Source organism: Trichechus manatus, unplaced genomic scaffold, assembly GCF_000243295.1.
Source record: "Trichechus manatus latirostris isolate Lorelei unplaced genomic scaffold, TriManLat1.0 scaffold00006, whole genome shotgun sequence".
In the NCBI taxonomy this organism is placed as follows: domain Eukaryota; kingdom Metazoa; phylum Chordata; class Mammalia; order Sirenia; family Trichechidae; genus Trichechus; species Trichechus manatus.
Genome location: NW_004443942.1, coordinates 25924075 through 25929700, shown reverse-complemented (window position 1 = coordinate 25929700; position 5626 = coordinate 25924075). Strand labels below are relative to the sequence as shown.

At 43.8% G+C, this 5626-nt stretch overlaps 1 long non-coding RNA gene across 1 annotated transcript; it reads right to left on the bottom strand.

The window, feature by feature from the left end:
• Window positions 1–1119: 1119 nt before the first annotated feature.
• Window positions 1120–5325, bottom strand: LOC111821625 (uncharacterized). Its single transcript, XR_002824986.1, has 3 exons — window positions 5285–5325; window positions 1314–1362; window positions 1120–1180 (listed from the first exon to the last, which is right to left on the bottom strand). It is a non-coding gene; the product is annotated as an uncharacterized LOC111821625 (long non-coding RNA).
• Between the last annotated feature and the right edge of the window lie 301 nt (window positions 5326–5626).

Below are 5626 nucleotides of genomic sequence, written 5' to 3'. Positions count from 1 at the left end.
GTACCACTTATTACCCTGAATTTTAATCACTTGTTTGCTTTCTGTCTGTCTTGCTTAACAGGTGAGATCTTGAGTTCTGGGCCATGATCTTGCTCACCACATTCCCAGTTCCTAGCTCAGGACTTAGCACATAATAGGTGGTCAAAGCACAAAATAGGTGTTCAATATATACATAGCAGGTACAAATTTTGCAAACTGCAGACTCTGGATGCTCCAAATTGGTAACTTTATTTTCCTAGGATTGAATGTGTGAGGTTTAGGTTCCCAGAAGCAGAGCCTGAGATGAGGATTTGTGGGGACTTGATTTATCAGGAAAGTGTTCCCGGGGAAATGGGTAAGGGAATTGGGAGAGCAAGGCAGGGAAGGGCAGGAAACCAAGCAAGGGAAAGTGCCACACAGGGGAGCTTCATCCTCAGCCCTCAAAGCCATCCTGCAATGAATCAAACGAACCCGGCTTCCATATTCCTGCCCCCATCAGTTATCAGTTAAGGGCAACCCCAGGGACCTCTGTGGGTGCAGGGAAAGTAAACTCCAGCAGCCCAAGGTCAATCCTCTGATAAAGAGCCTCAAGTCCTAGCTGTTAAACATGTCTCATGACTAGTAACCCCTAAATTTATATCTAAATTTTTATCTCCAGCTTAGACCACTCCACTGAACTCCAGATTCATATATTCAACTGCCTACCCAACAGCTCCATTTGTATTCTATCAGACAAAATTACTATGCCCAAAACTGAGCCCCTGATCTTCCCGTCATGTTGGTTATTCTCTACTTGCTCCTTAGTGTCTGCCCTTTGCCTTTCTACAGCCTGCTCAGTGCCTCAGGAGGACCTCTGTGGATGTCATTACCAACCTCCTTTGCCCTCTGGCTTCTAGTTACACTCAGCCAAAGGAAGGCACCAGCAGAAGGTTGGCAGCCAGGAGGAGACAGGTGAGCTCTCCCACTCCCTCCCTGCTGTGCCAGGGTTTCAGCAGTAGCTGTGCCTCTAGCTAGGGCCACAGCTCCTCTTCCGTGGTTCCATCTCTCATTGGGTTCAGGCCTAGGGATGGTAAAGACTTCCTGCTCTTGCTAGTCCCTGTGTTCCCTGTCATTTCTTACTGTCATCAGCCCTTTACTTCTCATCCACCGGGGTTGTTGTAAGAACCAAATGAGATTACAGATGTGGTTTCTTCATAAATACCTGCGGAAAAATGGGACATCTGTGAGGAAAAGCTTCCCTTTGGGAGAGGCCACGCAGATGAGGACCAAAATTAACCTGGAGATGTCACCCCGTCCACGCTCAGGCAATCCGTTCTCAAGATCCCCGGGCTCACCCTGGATGTCCAGATCCACTTTCTCCAACTGCAGTAACATTCCATCCATCTGCAGAGCAGAGATCATAAGGGATATTTATTCTCCTTTTGGTTTTTTATGGTAATTTCAGTCACCTGTTTGAGCAGTAAGAATTTCCCCTGAAAGTTTCCATATTAGCCAAACTAACTAGCAATCAATCAAGAATGAGCTACACTTTCCCAAAGAAGGACAAAAAATAAACAGAGACAAGCTTGTCCCCTTTACCCCTTGCGGTTTTGAAATTGTCTGATTCACACTTTGAAACAAAATTCTCATTATTCTCTCAATTCTGGAGGTTCTGCATAACAACAAAACAGAATATGAGAGCTAAAAGGACCTGCAGAATAAAATATTGAGTACAGCAAGCCCCCCATTTTCAGATGGGGAAATGGAAGCCCAGAAGTTGGAAGGAACTTGCCCAAGGTCACACCAGTGGCAGAGCCTGGACCAAAAACCCAGGACTCCTGGCCCCCAGGACTGGCCGCCTTCCAGTCGTTCTAAGGGCACGAGCAACTCAGCCCCATTCACGCAATTAGGGGCTTTATCCCACTGAATTTACTTGTAAGCTCGATGAGGACACGAGTGACACCTTGTTCACCATTTCGCCCCCAACCCCTGCCTCTGTGTCTGAACAGAAACTCTTTCTTGAAAGAACGAATATCCTGTGTGAAGATCTCTGTGTTCTCAGAGTCAGGCATTTTAAAATATGCTCACATCTGCCAGCCCTTATCTGTCAGTATCAATTAGGGGACCACAGCAAAGCTATCCTTGTAATAACCTCACTCCTGAGATTTGTAAGAGATATAGGTCAGATGAACATCCAGAGAAGCCTTGAAAAGAAATAAACAGAGATGGCTCCAAACAACAGCTTGGTGGGTCTGTTTTCACAGAAGGTAGCCCACTGTTCAGCAATTACTAGTTATTTATGACTGCCATTTATTGAGCATTTAACACCTACCTAGGCCTGTGTTGCATCTCAATATGCATCATCTCAGTTGATCCTTATAATAATCCTACAAGTTAGGTATTATGCTGCCTGATTTATAAATGAGTGAAATCAGGCTCAGAGAGGTTAAGCACCTTACTGAGGATCACACCACTCCTTCTGGACTTCCACATCTGCATCTGTTCCACTACACCACTGTGCCTCTTCCAAGAGTACCCTGGATTTTCTTAAACTGTCAGTTTGTAACGCCACCTGTCTTTGCCTTCCCCTCACCTGCCACAGCTCCAGCCCAAAGTTGGCATCAGGAAAAGGAGGAGATGTGGGCAAAGTGCAGGGTCCAAAGCAATCAGTCTGGTTTGTTCTGAGAAGTGGCTTTAAGCCAATAGGAGAGTTGGGGTACAAGGGGGAAGTTTGCAAGGAATGGGATGAATCCAGCCCTCAGAACATTCCTTTTCCAGCTCCTATCCCCTTGTCTATAGAACAACATTTGGACTCATAATAACAGGCCATACAAAAGGCTTTCAATTCATTATATCACTTGAGTCACTCAACAACCTTGAGATGAGGAGAGATTACAATTACCATTTTAAGACGAGGAAATAGCAGCTCAGGCAAGTTGAGTTACTTGCCCAGAGTCACACAACTGGCAAATAGAGGAGATAGATTCAAACCTGAGTTTTCTTGCACCAGGATCAGTACTTATTTCCCTATACTGAACCTTGGGAGAGAAATGTGAGAGAGGTGGATCGAATGAAACCAAAGTAGCCTTGGCATTGACCCAGCCTGATCCAAACCACAACCTTGGCCTCCACCTTTGAGCTTTGTGGGATGACTTAATTACTCTTTGTTAACACCAAGCAAGATGGCTGCCAAGCTCAAGACACACCTGGTCGTTCGGCACCTCTGAGTGTCCAAGGGCATTCTGGGAAAGGCAAGCAACCTTTGCTGGCCAGATCTGAGGGTGAGCAGAGTTCCCTTCTGGCAACAGAAAGTTGTGAGGCACATGGGCTGTCCACAGAGCAGAGTTAGGACAACGCTATGCTGACTCGGGGAGCCTGAGACCAAGCGTGCACACAGCACCCTACAGTTTTGAGGCCAACGCTGTAATATCCCACTGGTTCTAAATATCTAGAGGACACAGAAGTGGCAAAAGAGAGGGAAATAGAGGCAGCAGTTAAATTCCATTTTACAAATCCTTTAGTGCTTTTCCTGGTTAAGAGAAAGAGTGGTGTTTGGGTTCAAATCCAGGCAACACCATTTTCCGGCACTGATAGTCTGAATCTGCTTCCTCATTTGAAAACGGTGGTAGTAGCATCTTCTTCATAGGGTTGCTGGGCAAATCCAAGATACTGTATTGGACATGTCTTTATAAACTTATTATATTCCAGGCACTCGGTGCTATATATTGAGTACCTCCTTTAAATACTATCTTATCCCCATTTTATGATGAGGATACCATCTCAGAGATGGTTTGTAACATTCCCAAGGCACACAGCCAAAAAGTGGTGGGCCTAGGAAAATAAATGTCTGCCAGTATTATCAATCATTGCTCTAGCCTGGGAGCTCCTTAAACGCAGGCATCGGGACTTGGGTTTAGCTTTTAACTATGTAACATTTCAAACATACAAAAAACATGTAATATTATAAATACCTGTGTAGCAAACCCTCAGCCTAAGATAAAACATTAAAATTGAAGTCTCTACACACCTCCCTAATCCTTGACCTCCTCTCCCTTCCCAGAGAAAATCAGTCATTCATTCCACAGTGCTTATTGACTACTACACCACGCCATCAGAATGCTCCTTAGAAGAAAGGATGGTGAGACTTTGTCTCATGTAGTTTGGACATGTTATTAAGAGGGACCAGTCCTGGAGAAGGACATCATGACTGGTAAAGTAGAGGGTCAGCAAAAAAGAGGAAGACCCTCAACGTGATGGATTGACACAGTGACTGCAATAATGGGCTCAAACATAACAATTGTGAGGACGGCACAGGACTGGGCAGTGTTTCGTTCTGTTTTACAAAGGGTTGCTATGAGACAGAACTGACTCAACGGCACCTAACAACAACAACAACATGGCATGAGTGGTTTCTAGATGCTGGATTGTTTATGTATTTTTCTAAATCAGGGATTTATCATTCTCATACCTGTTTTTACACTTTTATCAGATATTTAGGTATCCATTAGCAATATTTGCTATTTGTTGGGTGTTTTGAAACTTTATATAAATGGTAAAACATTTATAAATCCTACTGAAACAGCATGTTTTGATGGTCTTGTTCTTTTTCCCTTTGAGAGAGAGAGAAACGAGAGAGAATTCTCTATTATGGTATTAGAAATAGTAGCATCAATAAATATGTGTTGAGTTGAATTGTAAAAACACACTCCTTCTGAAGAAAAGAAGAGTCTCACCTTATACCTGAACAATATCATTTTAAATGGGCTTCTTAATAATTTTAGTGGATGTCTTGGGAAGGGTTATTGAATTTGATACTGCCATCAGTTCTGGCCAAAACTCAAGCTAAGGTTACAATGAAAAATGACAGTGATAATAATTCAGCTTCACATTTTTATAGTGTGTTGTTATCATTTAAGGAATTTTCATAAACATTACTGTCTCTCAGAACCATACTATGCTAGTGGGAAGAGATTCCAGGAATCACACACTTCAGGGAACTTCGGAGTTCTTTTGAGCAGCAGATCACATTTTCTCCAAACTAAATCTCACCAGGGACGGCTCTGCTTTAAACACTAGTAGAGAGTCCAGAGCCTTCCCCCCACTCAGTCTCCTCCTCACTTTTTCTGGTCCTTGAGACAACTGTGGAGACCTAGAGCTTCAGAGAGAGAAAGGTCTGGTCCGAGCCCTTTATTTTACAGATAGGGAGAACAAGGCGAATGGAAAGGGGAAAAGGAGCTGGGATCCACTGAGTGCCTATTATGTCCCTGGCAGGTATTTTTCTCATTTAATCCTCCCAAGAGAGGAACAGAAACATCAAGTAACTTACCCAAGATCACACAGTTGTATTTTACAAGTCCATGGCAGTGCTTCTCTCACTGTTGGATTTGATCACAGACCTAAAACGGATGCAATTTTAGACACCAGGATACCCCGCCTAGCCCAGTCTCAGCTGACCTCCCAGCCCACCCCAGTCACTCTGTGTCACATCACCCTATTTGATAGCCAATTATCTTGTGTAGTTTTTTCTTACTTGCATACTTTTATCTATTTATATTTCTTTAATGCATCTGCTCCCAGAATGCAAGAGGCAGGAGATCAAAGAACTTTTCTGTGTTAATCCCCACTGTCTTCCCAACACCTAGCACCATTCTTGGCAGACAGTAGTTAA